The 13,900-nt window shown below is 45.7% G+C and overlaps 1 long non-coding RNA gene across 1 annotated transcript; it reads left to right on the forward strand.

Annotated features, from left to right (window-relative positions):
* Positions 1–6,273: 6,273 nt before the first annotated feature.
* Positions 6,274–7,812, forward strand: LOC146052754 (uncharacterized). Its single transcript, XR_014467635.1, has 3 exons — positions 6,274–6,607; positions 6,921–7,079; positions 7,207–7,812. It is a non-coding gene; the product is annotated as an uncharacterized LOC146052754 (long non-coding RNA).
* Positions 7,813–13,900: the final 6,088 nt, after the last annotated feature.

Consider the following 13,900-nt stretch of genomic DNA (forward strand, 5'->3'; position numbering starts at 1 on the left):
GGACCTACAGTATCATACTTTACACTACGGATTTTGTCCTTACTTTACGGACAGAGTTATTTTCTTTTATTCGCAGCCGCAGTGACGTACGGTAATTTATGTAATTGGTGCAGAAGCCATGGTAACCTTTGCTATTGCTGGATGACTACAGTACAGTACTTCAAACATTATTTGAAGACCTACAGTATCATACGGAGCATGTCATACAGTACGTTCAGTACTATACTTTATGGGGCATGTCTTGTATTGGACGTTGCTGTACAGTACAGTATATCATACACCAAGGGAGCACAGTTAATCACAGGCAACAGTGGCCTAGAGGGTAGAGGCACAACTTCACCATGTCAGTATCAGTAGTTCGATCCTCAGTTGGTTACAATATATTTTTATTTTTTAAACGTTCTTTTTTTTTTTTTTAAACCAATACAGGTACTGTAGTTACAGTAGTTGGTGCTTATCAAATTCTTTCGGACTTTTCCGCAAACAAAAATTCACAATGGCAGGCCTCCATGTACACGATAGTTAATACCCATACTGTACATACAGTACGGCGCTACAGAGAACGGTTTTTTTCGCAAAATAGATTTAGCTTTTCAAGTAAAACTCCTTGCCTTGAGGACCGTGTTTCGGGATAAAATTCGCTAACCTTTGCTAACCAGCCACTTTTCACTACGGATCTTGTCCTTAGTTTACGGACAGTTTGTACAGTATTTATTCGCGGAAGCAGCTACGTACGGTCATTTATGTAATTGGTACAGAAGCCATGCTAACCTTTGCTATTGCTGGATGACTACTTAAAACATTATTTGAGGACCTACAGTATCATACAGTACTTTACACTACGGATTTTGTCCTTACTTTACGGACAGAGTTATTTTCTTTTATTCGCAGCCGCAGTGACGTACTGTATGGTCATGAACTGTATGTGATTGGTGCAGAAGCCATGCTAACCATCTGCCAAAAGTAAAATCACAGGCAATAGTGGCCTAGCGGGTAGAGGCACGGCTTCACTATCTCAGTATCAGTAGTTCGATCCTCAGTTGGTTACATTATATTTTTATTTTTTAAACGTTCTTTTTTTTTTTTTAAACCAATACAGGTACTGTAGTTACAGTAGTTGGTGCTTATCAAATTCTTTCGGACTTTTCCACAAACAAAAATTCACAATGGCAGGCCTCCATGTACACGATAGTTAATACCCATACTGTACATACTGCGCTACAGAGAACGTTTTTTTTCGCAAAATAGATTTAGCTTTTCAGGTAAAACTCCTTGCCTTGAGGACCGTGTTTCGGGATAAAATTCGCTAACCTTTGCTAACCAGCCACTTTTCACTACGGATCTTGTCCTTAGTTTACGGACAGTTTGTACAGTATTTATTCGCAGAAGCAGCTACGTACGGTCATTTATGTAATTGGTACAGAAGCCATGCTAACCTTTGCTAATGCTGGATGACTACTTAAAACATTATTTGAGGACCTACAGTATCATACAGTACTTTACACTACGGATTTTGTCCTTACTTTACGGACAGAGTTACAGTATTTTCTTTTATTCGCAGCCGTAGTGACGTACTGTATGGTCATGAACTGTATGTGATTGGTGCAGAAGCCATGCTAACCATCTGCCAAAAGTAAAATCACAGGCAATAGTGGCCTAGCGGGTAGAGGCACGGCTTCACTATCTCAGTATCAGTAGTTCGATCCTCAGTTGGTTACATTATATTTTTATTTTTTAAACGTTCTTTTTTTTTTTAAACCAATACAGGTACTGTAGTTACAGTAGTTGGTGCTTATCAAATTCTTTCGGACTTTTCCACAAACAAAAATTCACAATGGCAGGCCTCCATGTACACGATAGTTAATACCCATACTGTACTGCGCTACAGAGAACGTTTTTTTTTCGCAACAATAGATTTCTCCAAACTCAGACACAGACCGACACCTCAGACAATAAGATGTTGATTGCAGTCATATGTTAATTACAGTCTGCCTTTTTGTTTCGCTGGTAATTGTACATAATTCAAATGCACCTATCAGCTTCATGAAGGATTTCCTTTGTCACTGCCAGCATAAATTCAGCTACAGATACTAAAATTGTCAAACTACTGTATCCAGTTTGTTTTTCTGCATCTAAACCGTGTAGAATTGCTACGGATCGTCTCTTCATCTCTTGCCTGTATACAAGCACGAGATTGTACCTGTACACCTGGACTATTCATTCTGCTGAATCCAAAGTCAAGTTGTTGCTGCGTTCCTGTTCTACCAAGCTTTACCATCATACTGCCTTCCTTCCGCAAGAAGAGTACAGTACTGTACAGTATCTTCTCGCTGGAGCAGTAAGTACACTATACAGTAGTACAGTCATTTGTACATTTCACTGATTGCTGCATTACAGTATACAGTAAGCAGCACTACAAAACGGTCCCTGCGGTCCCTGAATGAAGCTGTTTCCCTTCTTTTCCTACTGTTCAAATGCACCCGGTGCAGAATACTGTATACAATCGCCTGCTGTGTACAGTATACTGTATTCAGATACTGCAGGCTGCCGCTATGAGTATTGGGGCAGATGTATTAAGCCTTAACAAGAGATTCAATCCAAGGGTGATAAGGAGAGATAAACGTCCAGCCAATCATCTCCTTTCTGACTTTTTTCAAACACAGCCTGTAACATGGCAGTTAGGAGGTGATTGGCTGGATGTTTATCTCTCCTTATCACCCTTGGATTTACCTCTTGTTAAAGCTTAATACTGTACATCGGCCCCACTGTCCGTAAATACTAGAGTCTGTTTCGCAGACTTACTGTATACAGTATCGAGTAGTGATATCGTGATTTTTGATGCCTTACACATTCAGTGCAGTGCAGTAGAGATAGCGCCATGTGGAATATTGTACAATGTGTTAAAATTGCCTGGTGTGTATGGGCCGCAGATCCCCGACTAGCGATGACAGTACTCTATTAGGGTGGGCTACTTTAGGCTGCTAAATACTAGTTCTCTCCGTAATACCATTGGTGTAATACCGTAAATAACGTATTTTTTCCTCAAACGAGGGGACCGGTGTTTTTCTCATGTTTACGGACTGTTTCGCAGGCTCAGTCAGTAATAGGAGCACATGTGATACTGTATCGTAATTTTCAGCCATGTTGGGAATCGACATTGCTGCACAGTGCAGTAGAGAGAGCGCCATGTGGAATATTGTACAATGTGTTAAAATTGCCTGGTGTGTATGGGCCGCAGATCCCCGACTAGCGATGACAGTACTCTATTAGGGTGGGCTACTTTAGGCTGCTAAATAATAGTTCTCTCCGTAATACCATTGGTGTAATACCGTAAATAACGTATTTTTTCCTCAAACGAGGGGACCGGTGTTTTTCTCATGTTTACGGACTGTTTCGCAGGCTCAGTCAGTAATAGGAGCCCGTGATTTTCAGCCATGTTGGGAATCGACATGGCTGCACAGTGCAGTAGAGATACTGTAGCGCCATTGAGAATATGCTATTTAGAATAGAATAGAATAGAATTGTATGCTATTGTATTGCATACGATGCGATTTGATGCGATTTTAATACTGTACAGTATGTACAGATGTACCCAGATGCCTGTTTCATACTGTACAGTATGTGAAATGGCCCCCAAGACCCCATTTTTAATTGTATTCCCACCCTGATGGCTAAATGCCCCCATTGTTAACGCCACCCCACTATCAACGCCAACCCGAAGCGTGGCGAGCGGCGGCGTTACGCGTCCTCCGACCTTTTCATACCCCCACAATCCACGTCGGCGTGGAGTTGATTTTATATACTGTAGTGTGGCGAGCACAACGAGCCACCGAGCCCGAAGCGTGGCGAGCGGACGTGGATACCTTCACAGCTATACGCGTCCCCTCGCGGGCTTCACAGGTATCCGGGTCCCCTCGCGGGGCTCGCCATGCTTCGGCCTCGGTGGCTCGCTGCGCTCGATATAGGGATAGGAGCACATGTGATACTGTATCGTGATTTTCAGCCATGTTGGGAATCGACATGCACAGTGCAGTAGAGATACAGGTACTGTAGCGCCATTGAGAATATTGTACAATGTGTTAAAATTGCCTGGTGTGTATGGGCCGCAGATCCCCGACTAGCGATGACAATACTCTATTAGGGTGGGCTACTGTAGGCTGCTAAATACTAGTTCTCTCCGTAATACAATTGGTGTAATACTGTAAATAACGTATTTTTTCGCTATTTTGCACTCAGTCATACTGTACTGTATTTGTGTGAAAAAAATCCCCTAGCTGTGTACAAAATCCCCTAGCTGTGGGTTTTCGTATTGTAAGTACGAGGGGCGGCAGTACGCATCCTCTGACCTTTTCATACCCACACTATCCACGTCGGCGTGAAGTTGATCTTACTGTACAGTATACCGTATACTGTAGCGTGGCGTGCGCAGCGAGCCCCGCGAGGGCACGCACATTACTTCACAAGTATTACGCGTCCCCTCACGGGTCTTGCTGCGCTCGTCACGCTTCAGGTTCGGTGGCTCGCTGCGCTCTATACAGTATACTGTACAGTAAAATCAACTCCAAACTCCACGCCGACGTGTGTAGTGGGGGCTGCCTGCGCTCGCCACGCTTCGGGTTGGTGTTGATAATGGGGTCTCGTTAACAATGGTGGTGCATTTAAAATAGTCATTACCCATCAGGGTACTCATCTGGTTGCCTGTACAATTAAAAATCGTTCCTATCGCTTCATATCACATGCGATGCGATTTTTGGTTGTACAATGCCCTGCGATGGAAATCGGGGGCGCCTTGATAATACACAAGTACCCCATTTTTTTTTAATCATGCTACTTTTTGCCAATTTTCCGATCTACAGTAAATCTCCAAGTGTGTATAGTGTAGGCCACCAATGGGAGACACAACACTAGCAAAGTCTCCCGTCTGCTGATTTGACCAGCATGCCAGCGATGATGGATAATTTTTCATCCATCATCGCTGTGTGTGTGTGTGTGTGTACACCGCGCGTGCTTTCAACTTGCGGACCGCCTCTGCGCCTCCCCTTCCCCTGCCCCTGCTCCTTCCCCCTGCTCTGTGTTGTTATGAGCAGGGAGAAGCCACACATTACCGGCCGCTAGGGTTGCCACCTCATCCCTTTAATCCTGGAGACTGTACTGTACAGTATTTGGTACTTTATAACAGAAAAAATGGGAAAGGTCACTTATCGGGCGCTTGAAGGAGTTTGTTCTGCGCTGTAATCTCCAAAGTCAAATCTTATGGGAACTGAGTTCTCACCAGTCCCATATGCGTTTAAAGATGTAGTCTCTCCAGGGCACATCAGCTGGGCTTTAGTACTGCCAAAGGTCCTGGTCCAACGATTCCTTTCTCTGTCCCATACACAGTCCACCAACGCGTTTCTTCCTCCGCAGAGGACTTTTTCAAGGTGTCCTGCATTACTGCGTATGAGCCCTTTAAACAGTATACAGTACCTGGGGCGGGATGCTATATAGCAGAAATGCGGTAAAAACCCCGTTTTCGGGGTTTCTACCGCATTTCTATATGCTATATGGCGCCTCCGCAGTGTCAGCGCTGCGGAGGGAATCGCCAGCTAAAGCTGGCGAATCCCTGCAGAAGCCTATGGGCTTCTTACCGCAGCGCTGTTTGAGGGATCCGTCACGGATCCCTCCCAGCGTGCCCTGCGGCCGGCGCCGGGGTCTGCGCATGCGCAGATGGACTCCCGGGTCACAGACCCGGAAGTCCAGCGCCGGCACCGCATCGCAAGGGACAGCTCTTACCGCAAGAGCTGTCCCTTGCGTTAATAACAGCATATGTTATAGCATATGCCGTTATTAAAAATGCGATGTCCGGCGATAATGGGCGCGGATGTTACAACATCCCGCCCTAGGTCTATTCCCGCTTCCTGGCCGGACTCTAATTACAGTAATTGTGTAGAACTACGTGTCCCATAGTCCTTTGCGAGGAACAGCGGGACTTCCTGTTTGCCGCTGCCGGCTTACAGGGTAGTCTTGGCAACCCTGACGCTCAGACGCAGCAGAGCGCAGGGTGCGTGTTCACGTCACTCCCGATCCGGCACTCTTATACTGTAGATCCTTTATATCGTGGGCTGTTTGTAGACGTTTGTGTAATGTCGTAACGTCACTTCCGGTTTCGTCTGAAGTGACTACAGCTCACAGGATTCCTCTCACAAAGTGCCGTGATTCCGGGCAGTGTATTTGGTACAGTACTTGTCTATTATCACGGCGCCCATCGCATACCACTAATTAAGGGAAGGCAACCCTACCGGCTGCACGTCCGGCCCCAACTTCACTCCTGCCTGCCCGGCTGCCAGCCAGTCGACTTGTTGCCGAAGTACCAAAATTTCCATTACTGGTCAGTATTTACGGTACATTACTGTATCTTGTCTCCACAGTTCCTGAGATTAAACATGCCGCCAAAAATCACCAAAGAAATGAGCCAGATCATCGTCAAGATGAAGCAAGATAACAAGACAACACGAGAGATCCAGGCTTGGCTGAAAGAAAGTGGTACTGAAGTTCATTTACAGACTGTGCGCAATCATGCTTCTATGAGGATGCGCCCCAGATACAGAACTCCTTCTCACTGCACATTGTAAGTACAGTACTCTATACAGTATTAGCAGATTCTATAATTACTGTACTGTACATTACTACTGTATACTGTACTGTACCAGGCGGCTTCAAGCTGTGGCCCTCCAGCCGTTGTGAAACTACTGTACAATTGCCATCATGCTGTGCCATCGATTTGCTATTAGAGAAAGATACTGTAAAGTACAATTACAGTGTGGCAAGGCATGCCTGGATGTGTAGTTTCACAACAGCTGGAGGTCCACAGTTTGGACATGCCTGCTGTACTGTACAGTATGCTGTACAATAATTTTTGTCTGTGTTATACTGTACTATAGGAAAGTCCAAAAGATTGTAGAAGAATTAACTTGTGGTGATGATGAGCGTACTGCTGGAAAAATAAAAAACATTCTTCATTCGGACTATGATATGGACGTTTCAGTTTCCAGTGTGAAACGGATGCGAAGAACAATGGGATGGAGATATTGTCGCACAAGGTAATGTAAAATACTGTACTGTACAGTACAGTACATCAACCTTAATTTTACAATACTGTATACTGCAAGTCATAAGCATTTAATGTCTCAATGGTCCTAATTTTTTTTTTACTTACTGTACCTGTAGGCTGCATCCCATGATAAGAGATGTCAATAAAGAAAAGAGAGTGATACAAGCTCAACAGTGGATTGACAGTGCCGAAAAATTTAATGATGTACTTTTCACAGATGAAACTTCTGTTTCTATGGAGAGGTTCTCAAGAATGTCCTTCCGCAAACCTACCTTTATCTCATTGAAACCACGAGCAAAGTTTCCATTAAAAGTCCACGTATGGGGAGGTATATCTCGCAGGGGTGCTGGACCTATGTTAGTTTTTGAAGGTACTGTACTGTACATTTCTACTGTACTGTAGTTTTAAACAACTCAGAACCCTGAAATGTGTACATGTTAATGGCATCTTACTGTACTGTATCTCTGTAGGGATTATGGATAAGATCTTCTTCCAAGAACAAATAGTCGATCGTGTTTTGGTGCCATTTATCAGAAAATACTATCCATCTGGACACAGAGTATTCCAAGATAATGACCCAAAACATTCTGCTTCTGCAAAATACATGGAAGAGAGAGGAATAATTTGGCAACGCACACCACCAGAGTGAGTATTATTCGAACAGCATTTACTGAACTACAGTACACTACTTATTGTACAGTCGTGATTTTATTACTACTGTACTGTACAGTATGTTAATACAGTAGTACGTACTGTACTTAACTTTTGTATGTACTGTACTACGTATACTTTAGGTCACCGGACATGAACCCAATTGAAATGGTCTGGGCACAAATGAAGAAGTTCATCAGGAATGAAGTGAAACCGAAAAATAAACAAGAACTTTTGGATGGGATCAGGACTTTTTGGGAAAAAAAACTGACACGTGTCCAGTGTATTAAGTACATAAACCATCTGGACACCGTCTTGCCTGTCGTCATTGAGCGAAATGGGCATACAACTGCTATGTAGATTCTCCTGTACTGTATAATACAGTATAAAGTACTGTACCTGTAAAACTGAACCCCTCGCAGCAGTCTCTTACAGTACAGTATACTGTACTGTACAGTACAGTACCTCTCCTTTTACTCGCTGTCCACCTCACAACTTACTGTATTTCCCTCCCTTCAATGTTTACTTGACATGTACTACACATTGCAGTTTGCTTGGCCCAAAATCAAGCGAGTTTGGGACAGAGAACAAAGGACTGGCAATGAAATGGAAAAAAAGTACGTTTATGATCTTACTGTACATTACTGTATCTCTCTCCCTCTCTATCTCCCATCCCCTTCCCCTGCCAACATGTGTCTCCCCCCTCCCCCCGAAATCCTTGTGACCATTCAGTACTAACGCTATTCTTTTTTCTTCTCCCCTTATCCACCACATGCCACTCTACCATGAGCAAAATCAAGCGAGTTTGGGACAGAGAACAAAGGACTGGCAATGAAATGGAAAAAAAGTACGTTTATGATCTTACTGTACATTACTGTATCTCTCTCCCTCTCTCCCATCCCCTTCCCCTGCCAACATGTGTCTCCCCCCCCCCCCGAAATCCTTGTGACCATTCAGTACTAACGCTATTCTTTTTTCTTCTCCCCTTATCCACCACATGCCACTCTACCATGAGCAAAATCAAGCGTGTTTGGGACAGAGAGCAAAGGACAGGCAATGAAATGGAAAAAAGTACGTTTATGGGGCGAGATTTATTGTGTTTACCGTTTTTCCGAAAATGCGATTTTTGCTCAAATCGCCCTTTATCGCCGTTTTTTAAAATCGCATTTTTTCCCAGAACTAGAATATTTAGGCCCTTATTCTGATTGACGCGTACTTTACCGCATACTTTCGGATCGCGTCTTTACGGCGTCTGCGCATGCGTGGAGAACGCAACGCGCATGTGCCACGCCTTGACTCCGTACCTGTTCGGGCAAATCCCGTACAAAACTGTTCACCGCAATCAGTCGGGAAATATGGGCGTATTATGGGCGTCATGCGGAATGACACATGGGCGTAGTTTCAAAGTGGGCAAAACGGGGCGGAAACATGGGCGGACACGGGGGAGTACACTTATGTTGGGGGGCGTGCATTCGGATACCACTCCGAATGCACGCGAACAAAAAGGGCAGAAATGTGCGGTGTCCAAAAGGCTACTATTGCTTTGCGGACACCACTCGTTCCTGCGGTAGGCGAACGGACCGCCTAATGACTACAAGCATTAACACCTGAACCCAATTGAATCGACTCCTTTACTCATTACTCACTAATAGGACGCTTGTCAGTGCTTTAATTGAAAACATTGCTGCTTCAAGGAACCCTTACTAAACACCCACATATGCTGTACTTGTCACACACTTTAAACCTGCTAACAATGGACATGACTGAATATTAATACTAGCAATACACATGTGTATTCGACATGTACTAATGAAACCACACAATTTTAGTAAAGTAAAGAAATTTATTTATATACATTTCACAGTCAATGCCACTGTGATGCAATGAGAAAAAAATTAAAAAACCAAAAAAAAAAAACCATGTTAGGAATGTACCAAAATAAATTATAATACAAAACAAATATAATTGCACACAGATGGACTCCAGCACCTCCTATGTGCCACTGCACATGCAGGCAGTGGGAAATGAGGAGGCTGCTGGCCCTTCTACAGCAGGGCAACCTGCACCTGACCATTCTACAGCAGGGCAACCTGCACCTGGCCCTTCTGCAGCAGGGCAACCTGCAGCTGCCTCATATGCACCATCAGCAGAATCATTTGGAACACAACCGGGGACTTAGCAACATCACTTCAAGTACAGATGACAGTAATGGCAGGCAAAAGAGGGCAACAGGGGAACCAAAAAGGACATTTGAAGCAAGGGCTCATCTGGTTACCCTCAGCACGTGATTGGACACAAGAAGCTGACACACACAGCACAATGGAAGAGTTGGGATGACATAACGGTGGAGATTAATGCAGCCACAAGTTCATTTGCGACCACGTTTGGCCTTGGTAGGCTCCTTGGCCTGTGCAGCAGCTCTTCGGCCACGGCCAGATGCTGGGGCAGGTGGAGCAGATGCTGGTGAGAGGTTGGCTGGTCTACCCCTCCTGCCAGCAGGGAGTGTTGCTGGTGGTAATGCACCAGAAACGGATGACATTAGGACCCTGTTGCTGTTAACCAGCTCCACCATAAGCTCATTATGGTGGAGGAGGAGATCATTTTGGCGGGTGGCTTGCTCGGCCAGCACCTGAGCACTTGCAGCCATGGCCTGATGCGCCTCAGCCATGGCCTGCATGCTCCCAGCGATGGCCTGCTGGGTGCTGACCAAGCTCGCTATGATCTCCTCGGTCCTACGCATCCGTTCTGATGCCAACTCTCCCTGCTGGTTTATGTCCCCAAGCATCTGGGCCAAGGTGGCAAAATCGGCTTGGGCCGATGGCTGCTGCTGCACAGGCCTACCACTGGGGCCAGGTGGCACGGACTCCTCCACCTCCTGAGCAGAGTCGTCACCAAGCAGTGGGGTGTCTGTGGAAAATGATAAACACAATTAGGACACATTCTAAGATAATTACTTGCACAAGCTTATGGCATGACAAATATTTACCTTCAATAAAAGACGCAAACACTTCAGCTGGGGCCTCGCTATCCATCGTGCTCACCCCCCTGATCTCCTCAACTGATACACAGCTCTCGGCCATCAACTCCAGGGGGGTGAACTCTAGCCCTGATGGCATGGGCCCGGCCCCAGATCTCTGGCTGTGTTCCCACCGCTTGGTCATCTTCCTCTTCAGGTTGGTTTTGAAGTCCTGCCACCTGCAATGTAAGTTGACATATTAATACATGTCACTCCAGATGTTTGCTGTTGCAGCCATTGCTCTGTGCTCCATATTACGACATGTGCTTCATGTCAAAAAAATAACATTACATGCAACTATGATATCAACCGTTACAATACACATTCACAATCACCGTACTCTAACTGTCAACTAAATAACATGTCAATAATGTCTGTGTATCGTAACAACCTCACCGGCCATTTGCAAAATCCATCTAAGCATGAATTCAATCATTACTTGTCTATTACTGGGCACATGTATCCCAAAACAACTTGCCTCTTCTTGACATGGTCCGGCTCACGAACTTGTGGCGCAACTTCATTAATCTCTGCCGTTATGTCTTCCCAAATCTTCCATCTGCGTGTGTGTGTCAGCCTCTCCGATGGACACTCAATCCAATCACGTGCTCGGGGAACCAGGATGGCAAGCTCCTGTGCTTCATATGCCTTATTTCGGGAACTTGGTTCCTCTGTTGCCCTCTTTTTCCCCTTGCCACGGCCATGGCCACGCCCACTGGCACGTGTCCCTGTACTTGAAGTGCTGGCCATGGTACTATCTTGTGAAGTCCCCGGTTGTGTTCCAAATGATTCTGCTGATGGTGCATATGAGGCAGCTGCAGGTTGCCCTGCTGCAGAAGGGCCAGGTGCAGGTTGCCCTGCTGTAGAATGGTCAGGTGCAGGTTGCCCTGCTGTAGAAGGGCCAGCAGCCTCCTCATTTCCCACTGCCTGCATGTGCAGTGGCACATAGGAGGTGCTGGAGTCCATCTGGTCAAATAGTTGCTGCAGCTCCTGGTCCACCTCTGATTGTGATCCAGACATGTTAGCAACAACATTGTCACATTCTAATACACCTTTATATACTGTTTGTGTATCCTGTTTGGCGGACATCAGCGGCAGCTGCGTTCCGTGCGCGAGCGTACGTCGCTGTTTTTTCGCGCCGCATACGTGGCGGAAATTCCATTGTGTAAAACCTGGCGAAACTTCCACATGAAATACTGGTCACCAATTCTAACATTGCATAGAATCTTCTGATACACCTGTGACTATCGCACAATACACATGCTATTTGCTAGCATGACATGACATTTGGTTCATGACTACTGTGGTATTGTTGAGTTTGATTGCAAGCTAAAAGTAGCCCAATCCCTTAGAAAATCCAGGCCACAAGTCATGCTATACTCATCACTACTGTTATAGACCACACATGTGAGAGGCCTATAAATAGTGAGTTGCTGCTACAATCATTTGTCTCCACATCTGGACTTGTCAGGGTCTAAGGTAAGCTCTTCCATGGTCCTTGTAGATATGATATCCATTAACAATGTAAGTGTATGAATGTATGCACCATTGCCTCACTGACTACAGATTGTTGGGCCAGCAAAGTGTTTGTAGCATTATTGCAACATGTCACATGTTCACTATTTCCCTCACAGGTCTTAAACCTGTGTGTGTTCATCTATTGCAGGACAACATGTCCCAGCAATAGCTGAAATGTCTCATAGTACATGATGTCGGCCACAAATGCAGACACCTTTGATCCTCAAGTAGTGTTTAGTAGTTCGATGTTGTAAGCATCTGTGTGTTTAGGACGGTGTGTATTGAGTTCATATTATTGTTACATCATTATAGAGTGAAATGGATATTCGCGATTTGACGGGGCGGCCATCTATTGTACGTATTGAAGCCTACAAATCTATTTGTAGTTGGATATGGCCATTATGTGCATAGGTGCTTCAGTATGTATGTTCATTTCTTTATAGGTTGCTGAAGCAATGATGGCGTACATGGAAAGGAGGCTAAGGGCACTTGCGGCTCTCCCCACTCGTCGCCCAAGGAGGCCAGGACGTGCTAGAATCTATCGCACACGGGTGACTCTGTTTGCTATGCCCCATGATGAGGTACTTACTAGGTACCGGTTACCGCCACATGTAATTCTGGATCTGCTCTCGTTAATTGAGAGTGATCTGGAACCTCTACACGGGACCACGACAGCAATTCCGCCTCACACACAGCTGCTGGCGGTGTTGCATTTCTGCGCCTCAGGATCATTCCAACAAGTAGTGGCAGTACTTGCTGGAATATCTCAGCCGGCCTTCTGCCGAATCCTGAGGCGTGTGACGTCGGCCATGTTCAGGCGCAAGGGGCACTTCATGGCCATGACATTTGCCACCGAGACCCTGCGCAGAAGCCAGCAGGCCTTCCATCAAATTGCTGGCTTCCCTAATGTGATAGGGGCTGTGGATGGCACCCATGTACCATTTGTGCCTCCATCTCGAAGTGAGAAGATATATAGGAACCGCAAATTGTTCCACTCACTGAACGTGATGGTGGTATGTGGCCCATCCATGGAAATTCTCGCCTTCAACTCGAAGTTTCCCGGAAGTGCCCATGACTCTCATGTCATCCGACAAACCGGGATATGGCAAAGACTACAAGAGCTGGAAGGCCGTGATGCGTGGGTTCTGGGTGACTCCGGTTACCCATGTACGCCCTGGCTACTTACGCCGTACAGCTCCCCAGAACCGGGCCCACAGGAGGCATTCAATCGGGCGCATGTTGCCACCAGGCAAGTGGTGGAGCGCTCAATTGGCCTTTTAAAGGGTCGATTTAGAGTGCTCCACCGCACTGGTGGTGACTTACAGTATGCGCCTGAAATGGTGTCGAGGATCGTGGGCCTGTGTATATTTTTCCATAACATTGCTGTGCGGCGTGAGATACCCTTTGATGAGTGGGAGGTTCCATCTGAGCCGCAAGATCCGCCCATGCGCCCATCCCGCGCCCCCGAATGCCGGAGGGGATACCAGCTGCGGGACTCTGTGGCGCAAAGATTCTTCAGGTACATTTTATCTAGTTGACCAGAACACACCAATTGTGGTAAAAATCACCCCTTCAAATAAGTACAGTGTGGTAGTTGTCAGTGTTACAAAACGACAATTATCCAG

This window comes from Crinia signifera, unplaced genomic scaffold (assembly GCF_055691185.1).
Source record: "Crinia signifera unplaced genomic scaffold, ASM5569118v1 HAP2_SCAFFOLD_120, whole genome shotgun sequence".
Lineage (NCBI taxonomy): Eukaryota > Metazoa > Chordata > Amphibia > Anura > Myobatrachidae > Crinia > Crinia signifera.